Raw genomic sequence first — 16,705 nt, 5'->3', positions numbered from 1 at the left:
TATCTCACCGTCGACCCCCGGCCTAGGTCCTTCCCCTAGCCTGGAATGCCTTCCTTCCACACATCTGCCAAGCTATCTCCCTTCCTCCCTTCAAAGCCCTACCGAGAGCTCACCTACTCCAAGAGGCTTTCCCAGATTAAACCCCTTTTTTTCAGCTCCCCCTTACCTCACACCGACTCGCTCCCTTTGCTCAACCTCCCCCCACCAAACAGAACTTGAGTAAATATGTACATATTTATAATTCTATTCATTTACATTAAAGATGTTTATATCTATTACTCTATTTATTTATATTGATGTTATTGATGCCCGTTCACTTCTTTTGATGTCCCTCTCCCCGATTTTAGACTGTGAGTCCGTTGTGGGCAGGAACTGTCTCTGTTCTTAATCCTCCTCGACCTCTCAGCTGCCTTCGACACTGTGGACCACCCCTTTCTCCTCAACACGCTATCCAACCTTGGCTTCACAGACTCCGTCCTCTCCTGGTTCTCCGAATATCTCTCCAGTCGTTCATTCTCCGTCTGTTTTGCAGGCTCCTCCTCCCCCTCCCATCCCCTTACTGTGGGGGTTCCCCAAGGTTCAGTTGTTGGTCCCCTTCTGTTCTCGATCTACACTCACTCTCTTGTTGACCTCATTCGCTCTCACGGCTTCAACTATCATCTCGACGCTGATGACATCCAGATCTACATCTCTGCCCCTGCTCTCTCCCCCTCCCTCAAGGCTCGCATCTCCTCCTGCCTTCAGGACATCTCCATCTGGATGTCTGCCCCCCACCTAAAACTCAACATGTCCAAGACTGAACTCCTTGTCTTCCCTCCCAAACCCTGCCCTCTTCCTGACTTTCCCTTCACTGTTGACGGCACTACCATCCTTCCCGTCTCACTAGCCCGCAACCTTGGTGTCATCCTCGACTTCGCTCTCTCATTCACCCCTCACATCCAAGCCATCATCAAAACCTGCCGGTCTCAGCTCCACAAAATTGCCAAGATCCGCCCTTTCTTCTCCATCCAAACCGCTACCCTCCTCGTTCAAGCTCTCATCCTATCCTGTCTGGACTACTACATCAGCCTTCTCTCTGATCTCCCATCCTTGTGTCTCTCCCCACTTCAATCCATACTTCATGCTGCTGCCCGGATTGTCTTTGTCAAGAAACGCTCTGCGCATGTTACTCCCCTCCGCAAAAATCTCCAGTGGCTACCAATCAATCTGCGCATCAGGCAGAAACTCCTCACCCTGGGCTTCAAGGCTGTCCATCACCTCGCCCCCTCCTACCTCACCTCCCTTCTCTCCTTCTACAGCCCAGCCCGCAACCTCCGCTCCTCTGCCGTTAATCTCCTCACCGTGCCTCGTTCTCACCTGTTCCGCCGTCGAACCCCGGCCGACGTCACCCCCCTGACCTGGAATGCCCTCCCTCTGCCCATCCGCCAAGCTAGCTCTCTTCCTCCCTTCAAGGCCCTACTGAGAGCTCACTTACTCCAGGAGGCCTTCCCATACTGAGCCCCCTCCTTCTCCCTCTCGTCCCCCTGTCCATCCCTACTCTCTTACCTCCTTCCCTTCCCCACAGCACCTTTATATATGTATATATGTTTGTACATATTTTTTACTCTATTTATTTATTTATTTGTTTTACTTGTACATATCTATTCTATTTATTTTATTTTGTTAATATGTTTGGTTTTGTTCTCTGTCTCCCCCTTCTAGACTGTGAGCCCACTGTTGGGTAGGGACTGTCTCTATATGTTGCCAACTTGTACTTCCCAAGCGCTTAGTACAGTGCTCTGCACACAGTAAGCGCTCAATAAATACGATTGATTGATTGATTGATTGTTGCTGAATTGTACTTTCGAAGCGCTTAGTACAATATTCTGCAGATTAAGCACTGAATAGATTGACCGAATGAAGTGTAGTTTGAGTACAATCCCTATCCCCTGCTCTCCCAGCCCACACCCCTGCTGACCTGAGCTCAGCTAGGACCCCACAAAACCCTGTCCGGAGCCTCTGCCACTTGTCAGCTGTGTGACTTTGAGTAAGTCACTCCACTTCTCTGGGCATCAATTCCCTCATCTGTAAAATGGGGATTAAGACTGTGAGCCCCCTGTGGGGCAAGCTTATCACTCTGTAACCTCCCCAACCTCCCTGTAACAGGTCGGACACAGTCCCTGTCCCACATAGGGCTCACACTCTTAATCCCCATTTTACAGATGAAGTAACTGAGACTCAGAGAAATGAAGTAAATTGCCTAAAGTCACACTGCAGACATGTGGTGGAGGTAATAATAGTAATGATAATAATGATGGTATTTGTTAAGCGCTCACTATGTGCCAAACAGTGATCTAAGCTCTGGGGTACAGACAAGATCATCAGGTCATCATCCCATGTAGGGTTTACAGTGGACCTACAGAAAGGAAAGCAGCGTGTCACAGGGGAAAGAGCCCGGTCTTTGGAGTCAGAGGTCAGGGGTTCAAGTCCCGGCTCTGCAAAGTATCAGCTGTGTGACTTTGTGCAAGTCACTTCACTTCCCTGTGCCTCAGTGACCTCATCTGTAAAATGGGGATGAAGACTGTGAGCCCCCCGTGGGACAACCTGATCACCTTGTAATCTCCCCAGCGCTTAGAACAGTGCTTTGCACATAGTGAGAATTTCATAAATGCCATCATCATTATTAGTATTGTTATAGGCAAAATGACTCGGAGACATGAGTTCAGTTACAGCAATAAAGGAGGAAGGTGGCTACCAGCCCATCTCCCGAGAGAGGGACGAGTGACAATTGGGTAGGGACCGTCCCTATATGTTGCCGACTTGTACTTCCAAAGCGCTTAGTACAGTGCTCTGCAAACAGTAAGCGCTCAATAAATACAATTGAATGAATGAATGAATGACAAGCAGCCCCGAGTTCCATTCCCACTGTGTCTTTCATTGAGTTACAGCAACGCGCGAGCGAGCAATGGGTACTTAAGGGAACCAATGAGGACTGACAGGATGGTCGTAAATTTTCATTGGTCTCTTATCACATCCTAGAGTTATTTGATATCAGCCCTACAACATTGCATAGACAGGTGTTACGTGTTTACTGGACTTGACGACATTCTGTTGTTGAGCCTTACATAAAATACTAAAAAAAGGAGTTCCTATCGGCCTGCACAAAATGGAGGATAACTGTCAGTATGCACAAGATACAGTCAGTCATGTCAAGTCCGCTGGAGGAGAACAGAAGGGAAACTCAGTTATCTTGCAGACTGGAATTGGAAGGGAAACTTAACTATCTTGCTCGGAAGTCTGAGGAGAACTTGAATTCCCGAGGCGAAACTGAGCAATTTTGCGGAAAAGTCTGAGAAGCACTGGAGTGGATGAGGAAAAACGGATTGTTTTGCAGAGGAGTTTGAGGAGCGGGTACATTGTTCTCCCTGGTGGGAGAAAGCCTGGCAGATCGGTTGGAGCCCGAGGGGTAAATCAGCACGGGGTTGGTGGCGGGCGTGGTCGCGGTCCTCCCTGGCTTCTCCTGGTAATGAGCCCCCGGAGTTGCAGACCCCGCGGAATCAGAGCAACAATGGGGAACTCCCGTTGCCTCCCCCTTTCCCCCCGGCCCTTCAAAAACCGATATAAGGGGGAAAGAACTGTTCCCCTGGGGCCGAGGAACAAAGAAATGAAAACCATCCAAGACCTGTGCTGAGACACCTTATTGGTGCCTAGGCCAAAGCACCTAAGACTGGAACCAGGGTGGCATGCTGCGAGCTGCCAGACTCCTTCAAACTCCTCTGGCGTGGGACTATCTTCACGAAAGATGGGGAAGCCCGTCGGGTTGGTAGCCATTTTTTGTGATGATTGTGTGTCGGTGAGTGTGTGTCGCGATCCATCCCCCTTTTAATTAGGCTAAGCGTGGACTAAAATGTTCCCGCTGTATACAGTGGTAATAATAATAATGTCATTTATTGAGTGCCTTATTATGTGCCCTGTTCTAAACTCTGTGGAGGTTACAGGGTTATAGGGTTACCCCACAGGGGGCTCACAGTCTTAATCCCCATTTTACAGATGAGGGAACTGATGCCCAGAGAAGTGGAGTGAATTGCCCAAAGTCACACAGTTGACATGTGGCGGAGCTGGGATTCGAACCCATGACCTCTGACTCCAAAGCCCGTGGTGGTGGCTTGGTTTCACTTTTCAAGTTGTTTCCGAGCACCTGACACTGAAGGGGAGACAATTCCCTGATGAGCTTGGTAGTCAAATTCATGGGTTCTAATCCCGGCACCGCCACTTGTCAGCTCTGTGACCTTGGGCAAGTCACTTCACTTCTCTGTGCCTCATGTACCTCATCTGTAAAATGGGGATTAAGACTGTGATTCCCACGTGGGACAACCTGATTACCTTGTATCTCCCCCAACGCTTAGAACAGTGCTTGGCACATAGTAAGTGCATAACAAATACCATCATTATTATTATGAAGCACTTAGTACAGTGGTCTGCACATAGTAAGCGCTCAATAAATACGATTGAATGAATAATTGAATTCTCCTGTGACAGGCTAATCCATTAAGCACCCGAAACCGAAGGGAAGACAATAATAATAATTATAATAATAATAATAATGGCATTTGTTAAGTGCCTATTATGTGCCAAGCACTGTTTTAAGCACGAGGGGGAGAGGGAGGGGGATACAAGGTAATCGGGTTGTCCACATGGGGCTCACAGTCTTAATCCACATTTTCCAGATGAGGTAACTGAGGCAAAAAGGAGTGAAGTGACTTGCCCAAATTCACACAGCTGACAAGTGGCAGAGGCTCCGGGCAGGGTTGTGTGGGGTCCTAGTTGAGCTCAGGTCAGCAGGAGTGTGGGCTGGGAGAGCAGAGGGTAGGGATTCTACTGGAAACTACACTTCATTCGTTCAATCGATTTAGTGCTTAGTCTGTGCAGAATACTGTACTAAGCGCTTGGAAAGTACAATTCTGCAACAGAGACCATGCCTGCCCACAACAGACTCACAGCCTAAAGGCGGGGAGAGGGATATCAAAACAAGTGATGGCGGCCGTTGTTCCGGATGGCCACCAAGTCGCCGGGCGACTAAAGAATTTGTCAGACAGCATGTGACACCCGAAAGTGTTAATAATGTTTTATTGGTAAGACCGAAGACCGAATAGGGGGTAACGCACCCGGCAAGCTCATTTCCTTAAGAGAAAAGGCCCCGAGTGCCCGATACAACGGGCTTATATACTGCTGTTGCTGATCACAGTGATTGTTAGATTTGAAAACAGTGGGTACTGGATTTGTGCAGGTTTGGTATAGAGCTGGGCGGAGTCTATCTCCTTATTTGGTTTGGTTCCTGGACCCAGCCACTGGGCTGCAGGGTCTAAGGCCCACACCAAATATGGCAACAGGACCGCATACATTCAAACAACATCTGCAACCTTTCCATGGTGCATGGGGGGGCCCCATCATTCTCCCCCCACCAAAGACATACGACCCTTATTCCTAAGGGGTTGCTGAGGGTTGATGGTCCGTCTTCTGGAGTGGCTTAATGCTGACAGTGGGCGATGAACTCATAACTAGATGCGTTCAGGGTCGTATGGTTGTACCGCAATCCGGCCGTGAGCCCGACAGCGAGATGGCGGTGGTGTCACGGTTGGGGTGATTTCTCGTAGAGCCTGTAAGATGGGGGCAGCGTTCCTGTCATGTTCCTCAGTTGACTTCTGTCCCATGGGTTGGTGTTCTTCCCTGCGGAGCCGGTGGCGGAGGTCGCCAATTCGGTCACAGGTTATTATGAGGGAGTGTCCTTCTGGGGAGAATCAGAAAAATCTGGGACAAGAGGTGTCCTCGGTTTTGGTACGGGCTGCCTGTCGAGCAGCTGAGTCTGCAAAACGATTTCCCTTCATTATTTCTGTATTCCCCTTTTGGTGTCCCGACAGTGAATTACAGCCACTTCCCGGGGTTCCCAAAGTGCTGCTAGTAGCTGGAGGATTTCCTCTGCATGTTTGATAGGGGTGCCTCGGGCAGTAAGGAGACCTCACTCTTTCCAAATAGTCCCATGAGCATGTAAGGCATGGAAGCCATATTTGGAGTCAGTAAATATGTTAAAACGCATCCTCTTTGCCAATTCCATAGCTTGAGATAGGGCTACTAGTTTTGCTTTCTGCTCGGAGGCCCCTGGAGGGAGGGGCCGTGTCTCGGTGACCTCGTGTAGGCTCCCTACCGCGTACCCTGCATATAGGACTCCCTGGACCCATCAGTGAACCAGTTAGCATCCACGTTTTCAAGGGGTAATTCCCTAAGTTCTCGTCTGCTAGAGTAACTCTCGTCTATTTTGTTTAGGCAGTCATGAACTGGGGCTGGCCTGTCCCCTTCGCCGTCTTCTGGGAGAGGGAGAAGCGTTGCTGGGTTCATAGAGTTACAGGTCTTTAAGATAATCTCAGGGATGTCAAGAAGGAGGGCCTGGTATTGCAGCAAGCGGCCTCCAGTGAGCCAACGCTCGCCCCTATTTCCTAGCACTGCTAGGACTTGATGTGGAGTATAGATGGTAAGGGGTTAGCCCATAGTCAGGTTTCTGCTCTCCTGTACCGCTATGGCGGTGACCACTACTGCATGGAGACATGCTGGCCAACCAGAGGTTACACTATCCAACCACTTGGAAAAATACGCTACGGCCCGAATGTCTGACCCCAAGGATTGACTTAGAGCCGCAGCACCGTGCTGTCGCTGATCGACCACATATAAGGCAAAACGTTTGGCTAAGTCAGTTCCTGCTAGTATAAACATGGTAGGGGGGCAGTTTGGCGACAAGATTTTGAGATGCCGTCGATCCCCACCACCCTTACTCCAGATGGATGGGTAGGACCGCGAAAACTGGGAAGGACAGAGTAGGCGGCCCCCGTATCGATAAGAAAATTATATAATCTTACTGGACACTTCCGTGCTCACCCTGGGTTAGGCCATGGAGATGGTTCCTGCGCGGGCCCGGCCGTTCCCTGGGCCCTGTCAGTCCCGGCTCTCGGACACACCAATAGCCGGGAACTGGCCAGCCTCCGGGACGGCCCTCGCCTCCAGTAGTGGGCAATTCCGCTTCCAGTGCCCGTGTCCCCGGGAGAGGGGGCACGGTCCAGGTGGCTGGCGGCCGCGACCAGGCCTCCGTGCCTGGAGGCACTCCAGAGCCCAATGGCCAGACTGGTGGCACACATAACAGGGCTTCCAGGACGCTGGGCCAAGGGCAAGCACCATTACCGCATTGGGCGACCTTCCAGAGTGAGACCGACCTTTCGTCAGGGCCGCCACAAGTAACTGGGCCTGCTCTCTGCCCTTCACTTTGGCCCTGCAGTCCTTCTCATCCCGGGCTGCCTGGTCACGGTTGTTAAAAACTATAAAGGCAGCCTCTATCAACTGATTCGTGGGGGGTTTTGGCCCCAACTGCTGCTTCTGTATTTTTCGGTGGATATCTTCAGCCAATTAATAAAGTACAGGTTTAGAATTACACTTCCCTCTACCGAGTCGGGATCAAGCTGGATGTACTTTCGAATCGCCTCCGCCAGCCTGAGTCTAAACATGACACGGTTCTCGGTAGAGTCCTGGGTGAAAGCTCAGACCCGATCATAGTTAACTTGCTTCCTTATTCCTTTCTCCATGCCCGCCAGTAGGCATGTAATCATATGATCCTCGAGCTGTCTATGAGTACTCTCCCCTCGATAACTCCACTCTGGTTTGGAGCGTGGGACCGCTATAAAGCAACAGGCTAAGATCTTCCCATGACAGATTGTACTGCAGGGTCAGACTCCAGAATTATTCCCGAAAGTTCATGGGGTCCTCAAGATATTGTCCCAATTTCCGTTTTGCCATTTCCAATTCGCTCAAAGAGAAAGGTGCCTGTGCCCGCACTATCTGCCCCTTTCCCCTGTGACCTCCTTCAAAGGGAGTATCCTTTCCTCTGTCTCTGGACGGGCATAGCGTGTGCCTCCCCGGGTGCTGGAAGGGCTTAGAACCCACGAGGTGGACTGGTATGGAAAGCCATCCTCCCGGGGTCCCCGGTCGAGGAGAGGTTCATCCAGTACAACTGGGGAATAGGGCATTAGAGCTGGACCCCCGGGAGGGGCCAGGAAAAACACATGGCAGTTCTTTCCCTCAGGGCTCTGGGACAAAGCCAGAAAAGCTTGGACATACGGGATTTCTGACCATTTCTCTAACTGCCTGCAATATAAGAAGTCCAGCTAGAGAATGGTATTAAAATTTAGTAACTCATATTCGGGCCAGACCTCCTGATCCTCTAATGTATACTAGGACAATTTTGTGTCACACAAAAAAAATCAGTTACCGGGATTTTAAATCGGCCAAACCAAATTTGTCCTTATTTAAACATTCCTCTTTTGAGGTGATTGAAAAGAAAAAAAAATTCCGATAATGGGTGGAAAACGTTCCTTTTTGGGGGGTTCTGTGTCTGTTTCGGGCTATGAACGACCCGGTCGGCCTCGCTTCCTCCCTAGTGAGCCTGGGGACTAGAGGGTGCCTCCGCGATAGCAGACAAGAACAATTCCGGTTCTGTGTCTGTCTAGGGCTATGTCCGAGCGCCACGTGGTGTCCCACAGGCGCTGAAATACCCGGACCGTCTCCTGACGAGAGGTCCTTTTCCCAGACCGACCTGGTCGGCCTTCCTTCCCCCCTAGTGTACCCAGGAACTAGAGGGTGCCTCCGCGAGAGCAGACAAGGACAATTCCAGTTCTGTGCCTATCTGGGGTTATGCCCGAGCACCGCGTGGCGTCCCACTTGCCCAAGCTGTGGTCCCTCCAACTCAAGGCGTCTCCTTATGAGAGGTCCCTTCCCCGGACCGCCTCCTGATGAGAGGTCCTTTTCCCGGATCGCCTCTTGACGAGAGGTCCTTTTCCCGGACCGCCTCTTGACGAGAGGTCCTTTTCCCGCACTGCTTCCTGACGAGAAGTCCTTTTCCCGGACCGACCCGGTCTGTCCTTCCTTCCCCGCTAGTGTACCCGGGAACTAGAGGGTGCCTTCGCGAGAACAGACAAGAAAAATTAAAAAAAAGAGGACTCACCACTCCGATAGCTTCAGGCTGTGCTGTGGTCAGCCAGGACAGCAGCAGTCGTATCTACTGGATCTCCCAGTACGGGCCACCAGAATGATGGCAGCGGTTGTTCCAGATGGCCACCAAGTCGCCGGGCGACTAAAGAATTAGTCAGACAGCATGTGACTGCCGAAAGTGTTAATACATTTTTATTGGTAAGGCCGAAGACCGAATAGAGGGTAACACACCCGGCGGGCTCATTTCCTTAAGGAAAAAGGCCCCGAGTGCCCGATAGAACGGGCTTATATACTGCTGTTGCTGATCACAGTGATTGGTAGATTTGAAACCAGTAGGGACTGGATTGGTGCAGATTTGGTACAGAACTGGGCGAAGTCTATCTCCTTATTTGGTTTGGTTCCTGGACCCAGCCAGTGGGCGGCAGGTTCTAAGGATCACACCAAACATGGCAACAGGACCGCCATTCAAACTATATCTGCAACCTTTCCATGGTGCATGGGGGGGGCCCATCACAAGTAAACAGGTATCAATAACATCATTATCAATAAATAAAATTATAGATACATACACATCTTTAATATAAATAAATAGAATTATAAATGAATACATATTTACACAAGTGCAGTTTGGTTGGGAGGAGGGTAGAGCAAAGGAAGCGAGTCGGGGTGAGGTGAGGGGGAGCTGAAGAAAAGGGGGTTTAGTCTGGGAAGGCCTCTTAGAGGAGGCGAGCTCTCGGTAGGGCTTTGAAGGGAGGAAGAGAGGTAGCTTGGCGGATGTGTGGAGGGAGGGCATTCCAGGCCAGGGGAAGGATGTGGGCTGGAGGTCGCCGGGGGTCGACGGCGGGACAGGAGAGAACGAGGCCCAGTGAGGAGGTTAGCGGCGGCAGAGGGGCGGAGGGTGCAGGCTGGGCAGGAGAAGGGAGTTAAGGTAGGAGGGGACAAGGGGATGGAGATGTTTGAAGCCAATGGTAATCAGTTTTTGGTTGTTAAGGAGGGTGATAGGTAACCACTGGAGATTTTTTGAGGAGGGGGGTGACGTGCCCAGAACTTTTCTGTAGAAAGATAATCGGGGCAGCGGAGTGAAATATGGATGGCCCTCTCTCCTCACATCCGCCAGATAAGCACACTGCCTCCCTTCAAAGCCCTACAGAAAAGGGATACAGGACTGGAAGGCAGAAGGGGACCAGGCCGGGGAGGCAGAGGGGGACCAGGGCCAGGAGGAGAGGGGTACGTGGGTCGGGAAACAGGGGCCCAAGGCCAGGAGGTAAATTGGATCCCGGGGCGCGACGGTGAGTGACCCAAGTTCCTTGAAGTAGAAGGAGACCAGGACTCGGAAGCACAGAGAGACCAGTGCCGGGAGGAAGGGGCGGACCAGGGCAAAGCAGCAGAGGGGGACCAGTGCTGTAAGGAAGAGGGGGACCAGGGCCAGGAGAAGAGGGGTACGTGGGTCGGGAAACAGGAGCCCAAGGCCAGGAGGTAAAGTGGATCCCGGGGCGCGACGGTGAGTGACCCAAGTTCCTGGAAGTAGAAGGAGACCGGGACTGGGAAGCACAGAGAGACCAGTGCCGGGAGGGAGAGGCGGACCAGGGCAGAGCAGCAGAGGGGGACAAGTGCTGGAAGGAAGAGGGGTACCTGGGCTGGGAGACGGGGTCCTTGGCTGCGATGCAGAGGTTGAACAGGGCCAGGAGGCAGTGGGGTACCTGGGTGCAGAGGCAGAGTGGGACCAGGGCCAAGAGGCCAGGGGGATCAGGGCAGGGAGGCAGAGGGGGACCAGGGCTGAGAGCCGGGGGGACCAGGGCAGGGAGGAAGAAGGGGATCAGGGCCTGGAGGCAGAGGGGTACCTGGGCCAAGAAACAGGAGGACCAGGGACTGGAGGCAGAGGGGTACCCGGGCCAGGAGACAGGAGGACCAGGGCCTGGAGACAGGAGGACCAGGGCCTGGAGGCAGAGGGGTACCTGAGTCTGGAGACAGGGGGTCCAGACCTGGGAGATAGAGGGGACTCTGGGCCAGGACAGAGAGAGACACAATGGCATGGAGGTAGAAGGAGACAAGGTCCGGGAGGCACAGAGGGACCAGGGCCTGGTGCCAGGGCCAGGAACCTGAGGGTCGGGGGGCAGAGGAGTACCTAAGCCGGGAGATGCCCCCCGAAATCGACGGGGACCCCTCCTAACCTCGGTGGCATGGTGGAATACCCCCGGTGGCGGGAGCACCCCGAAAACAAAGTGAGCACCCCCAAATCGGCGTGGAGGCCCCCGAAATCGAGGGGGACCCCTCCCAACCTCTTAGGGGTGGTGGATTACCCCCCGGGGCGGGTGTACCCCAAAACCTTTGGGGTACCCCAAAACCGGCGGGGGGCACACCGAAATCGAGGGGGACCTCTCCCAACTTCTTCGGTGTGGTGGAATAGCCCCCGAGGGCGGGGGTATCCCAAAACCTGGGGGTAACCGAAAACCGGCATCTGGGCCCCCCGAAATCGAGGGGGACTCCTCCCAACCTCCTCAGGGTGGTGGAAAACCCCCCGGGTCGTGGGTACCTCAAACCCGGAGGGCACCCCAAAACCGGCAGGGGGCCCCCGAAATCGAGGGGGACCCCTCCCAACCTCTTCGGGGCGGTGGAATACCCCCCTGGGACGGGGGTACCCAAAACCTGGGGGTCACCCCAAAACCGGCAGGGGGCCCCCGAAATCGAGGGGGACCCCTCCCAACCTCTTCGGGGTGGTGGAAAGAACCCCGGGGCCGGGGGCACCACAAAACCGGCCCCCTTTACAGACGGGGAACCCCCACCCCCACCCCACCCCCAAACTAAAAGAGGGGGGTCGGAGAGCGGCCGGCGAGAGACAGCAGGCAGACGGCCAGCAGGTGGAGGTGGAGGTGGGGGAGTGGCAGACGGGGTGACGGGGTACGGACGTGGGGTGGGGGGCCGGCGGGGTCCGGCCGTGACATTCCCCGGGGGGACCGGCCGGCGGGGTAACTTGGTGGAAGTGGTACCGCGAAGGGGTCAGATTGGCCGCCCGTGGCCGAGGCGGAGCTCCACGGACCCGGCCTGAGAGTCCGAGGGGTCCCGCGGCCGGTGGACCTGGGATTATTTCCCACCCTCGGCCAGAAATATACCTGCAGATCTATGGTGAGCTAGCTGGTCTGGAAGAAAAGCGTAGGGAGCGGGGGAAGGCGATGAGACAGGCAGTATGTGCACACAAACCGTACCCAACGGCTCAAGGCCAAACAGACTCAACAACAGGAGATAAAGAGACCAGGGCAAGAAAAACAAGCTTGCACGTGCAAGGCTCGGAGGCAACCTCAAGGCCATATCCGCAGCCAGCCATGGTTGGCAACGGGTGGCTGGGGGAGAGCCAGAGCAAACCCTTCGTGACTGGACAGAGCTGTTGTTAGGCTAGTGGCTGGAGGGCGGTCAAAGCCTCTATACGCCATCCCCCGAGAAAACCCTGCCCCCGGGCAACGGGGGGTATAAGAGACGAAGAAGACAAAGGGGGGGCACGCGTGCGCGCGCTCTCTCCCTCTCTCTATCTCGCTCTCTCTCTCTCGCTCTCTCTCACTCTCTCGCTCTCTCTCTCTCTTTCAACCATGTAACCGCTGATAGCAAATAAACGGCAACCAAGCTTTGAACCTCTGGCTGACTCTTCCTGGTATGAACGCGCGGGCCGCGTCCGGAGACATCCAAAGATCCGGAGAGGGTAACAACCCGAGAGTTGCCCCCGAAACCACGGGGAGCAACGGAAAAGGAAAGGAACGCAGCCAAGAGGAAGAGGGAAAAGGTAGTGGTCCACAAAACCTCCCGGAATCGTCCTGTGAGTAAATCCATCATGGAAGCATTGTGGACGACATTTAAAATGAAGCATCAGGTCAGGACCGCTGAAGCAGTAAGACTGGCAGGAGATTTGGCGATCTCCTTTCCACGGGTAAGAAGCCTGCTTATCTGTGGGCTTGCGTTCCCTCAGGTAGTGGTCTAGAGGAGTGCACTGTTGACCACTGGAGGAAGCAGGAACTGGTGTGGTACCAAGAATCCATCGTCTACACAGAATTGTGGTTCCTTGGCCCTTCTGCCCATATCCCATACCCATCTATCTTTCAAGATGCTTTTCTTTCGCTCTCCCATCTGCCTCCTCTCCCCTGCTCCACGTGCCATATCATCCATTTTATAATAATAATAATAATGGCGTTTATTAAGCACTTGCTATGTGCAGAGCACTCTTCTAAGCGCTGGGGAGGTTACAAGGTGATCAGGTTGTTTCACGGGGGAGCTTCTTAATGGGTCTTAATCCCCATTTTACAGATGAGGGAACTGAGGCCGAGAGAAGTGAAGTGACCTGCCCAAAGTCACACAGCCGACAAGTGGCAGAGTCGGGATTTGAACCCATGACCTCTGGCTCCAAAGCCCGTGCATTGAGCCACGCTGCTTCATCTGACCACACAAGGTAGTGTCCACGGCTTCAACTATCATCTCTACGCTGATGACACCCAGATCTACATCTCTGCCCCTGCTCTCTCCCCCTCTCTCCAGGCTCACATCTCCTCCTGCCTTCAGGACATCTCCATCTCGATGTCTGCCCGCCACCTCATCATCATCAATCGTATTTATTGAGCGCTTACTGTGTGCAAAGCACTGTACTAAGCGCTTGGGAAGTATCAATTGGCAACATATAGAGACAGTTCCTACCCAACAGTGGGCTCACAGTCTAAAAAAACTCAACATGTCCAAGACTGAACTCCTTGTCTTCCCTCCCAAACCCTGCCCTCTCCCTAACTTTCCCATCTCTGTTGACGGCACTACCATCCTTCCCGTCTCACAAGCCCGCAACCTTGGTGTCATACTCGACTCCGCTCTCTCGTTCACCCCTCACATCCAAGCCGTCACCAAAGCCTGCCGGTCTCAGCTCCGCAACATTGCCAAGATCCGCCCTTTCCTCTCCATCCATACTGCTACCCTGCTCGTTCAAACTCTCATCCTATCCCGTCTGGACTACTGCATCAGCCTTCTCTCCGATCTCCCATCCTCGTGTCTCTCTCCACTTCATGCTGCTGCCCGGATTGTCTTTGTCCAGAAACGCTCTGGGCGTGTTACTCCCCTCCTCAAAAAACTCCAGTGGCTACCAATCTGTGCATCAGGCAGAAACTCCTCACCCTGGGCTTCAAGGCTCTCCATCACCTCGCCCCCTCCTACCTCACCTCCCTTCTCTCCTCTACAGCCCTCCCCGCACCCTCCGCTCCTCTGCCGCTAATCTCCTCACCGTACCTCGTTCTCGCGTGTCCCGCCATCGACCCCGGCCCACGTCATCCACCGGGCCTGGAATGCCCTCCATCTGCCCATCCGCCAAGCTAGCTCTCTTCCTCCCTTCAAGGCTCTACTGAGAGCTCACCTCCTCCAGGAGGCCTTCCCAGACTGAGCTCATTCCTTCCTTTCCCCCTCGCCCCCCTCTCCATCCCCCCATCTTACCTCCTTCCCTTCCCCACAGCACCTGTATATATGTATATATGTTTGTACATATTTATTACTCTATTCATTTATTTTACTTGTACATATCTGTTCTATTTATTTTATTTTGCTGGTATGTTTGGTTTTGTTCTCTGTCTCCCCTTTCTAGACTGTGAGCCCATTGTTGGGTAGGGACTGTCTCTGTGTGTTGCCAACTTGTACTTCCCAAGCGCTTAGTACAGTGCTCCGCACATAGTAAGTGCTCAATAAATACGATTGATTGATTGATTGATTGATTGAAAGAGCCTCTACTGAACTGTCTGGAAGGGAAGTCTTTGCCTGGAGAGGTGGTTGTTCATCAGCGCCCAGGAGTCTGAATCGCGTCTTCGTTTTACAAGATGATGCCAAATGTTGCCTCTTCCGAGAATCAGTTAGGTTTGCTCCCGCTCTGTCTCCAAACTTCACTGTCTTCCTTCACAAACACACTCATACACACACACACACACACACACACACACACACACACACACACACACACATACTTATTTGACCTGAACTGAACCGATTTTCTATTTACTTCCCCATCCAGGTTACAGCCTGGTTCCAGAGCACCAGAAAGAAACACCAGGAAATGGCTAAGGTCCAGAAGAAGGCGACAAAGTCTGCGCAGGTGAGTTATTATGGCAGAAAGTCTGTCCCTTGCAGCAGCCGAACCCGAATCACAGAGAAAGAGGAGGGAGTGTGTCTGGAGCGGCAAGAGGCTATTGGAGCCTGAGGGAGGGAGGGGGACATGAACTTCATGCTGAGGTAAAAGAAGAGAGATGTCTTTGTGACCCGCAAACTCGAGAGACTGAAAGGGAAAACATGGTATAGAGGCTGGTCGCAACATTCCATGGACTGAGGTCTTAGGGGTCAGGAAGGGAGATGGGGGTGTTGGAGGGTTGTTATGAGATCTCGTGATCCCATGGGGATGGAGGGTGTTATTACTTTCGTGATCGCTAAGCCTAAAGTTTGTGTTTGTCCCCGGTCTGTTCTTAGGATGAAGTCTTCCATAGCCCACTGCACGTGCTCCCCTTAAAACGGATTGGGAAGAGCAATTCCTTCTGCGTCTCCAGCTCCGCGCCCCGACACAAGTCCAAAGGGATTCAGAAATCCCACCACCTCCGGTTCTTGAAAACACAGTACCATTGACTCGCGTCTGGAACGCATGCCCCCATGTCTCCAAGAGCATGCAATTAGCAACTCTGTCCGAGGGGTGGGATATTCAGGTATCAGCATGACTTGGTGGAAAAAGCACGATACTGGGAGTCAGAAGAGCCAGGTTCCAGTCCCACGTAGACCTCATTCCTGTTGTGTGATCTTGGGCAGGTCCCTTTCTTTCTCTGTTTCTCTTTCCCCACCTGTGAAATGGGGACAAGAGTCCTGTTCTCTCTGCAAGCTCCGGCTCTCACCCCTCCCGCAATGCTTTGCCCTTTCTGGCCTGACGAGGGCAGAGATGGACCTGAGGCAGCATGAAACGGAAAGAGGAGCTGGCAAAGCCCTGACTGCGGAGGCCTAAACCATGATTCCCTCTTTCTCGGAGTTCAGTTCGAGGGTCACTTATACACACTTCAGTTTCGGAGGAAACCTCGTCCCCCTCCCCTCACCGCCCCAGCCCTTGTTCTACCTGGGTTCCGTCTTCGCATAGTTCACGAAAGGTCTCTCTTTCCCTCTACCCCAGAGCTTCTTACCCTTGCTCGCTCCATCGGGCAATCTGGGAATTCCAATTCTGAAAACGTCAAACATAAGCCATTGAAAAGGGCAGACTTTGACATACCTTCTTGAAGGATTTCACCTGATTGAAATTGCATCGTGAAGGTTTTGACCTGAATAAAAGTTTTGTAGAGTAAATTGCTCTAAATCACCGTTGGCTTCCAAGTTCTATTCTAAATTGAAACCATCGCTTATTTCCCTAGGTAAATGTATAAACTACACCATCGAATAAAATGTTTCTTAATGTTAATATTTGCCTCATTTTTTGTCTTTTTGCAACCTTTTCTCAGAACTCATGAAGCTTCCTGGAAGAAGGACGGGGAGGGAAGGGGAAGGACAGCGGGAGAGGGTCCCAATGGGAACTGGCCCTCTGTGCCAAGGTGACTCTGAGCATCGGCCATCCCGAGGTCAAAATGCCACCTCTGATGCAACTTCTCTGGTCAGAGGGGAGCAGGGCGGAAAGATAGGTGTCCCTCACCTCCGTGCCGACCAAAGTAGGTATGGAGGATGAAAGGGG

At 52.8% G+C, this 16,705-nt stretch overlaps 1 pseudogene; it reads left to right on the top strand.

Moving 5' to 3' along the window:
- Positions 1-11,186: 11,186 nt before the first annotated feature.
- LOC119923128 lies at positions 11,187-16,487 on the top strand (annotated as a pseudogene).
- Positions 16,488-16,705: the final 218 nt, after the last annotated feature.

The sequence above is a fragment of the Tachyglossus aculeatus genome, unplaced genomic scaffold, assembly GCF_015852505.1.
Source record: "Tachyglossus aculeatus isolate mTacAcu1 unplaced genomic scaffold, mTacAcu1.pri scaffold_146_arrow_ctg1, whole genome shotgun sequence".
NCBI lineage: Eukaryota > Metazoa > Chordata > Mammalia > Monotremata > Tachyglossidae > Tachyglossus > Tachyglossus aculeatus.
This window is presented reverse-complemented; position numbering and strand designations above follow the sequence as displayed.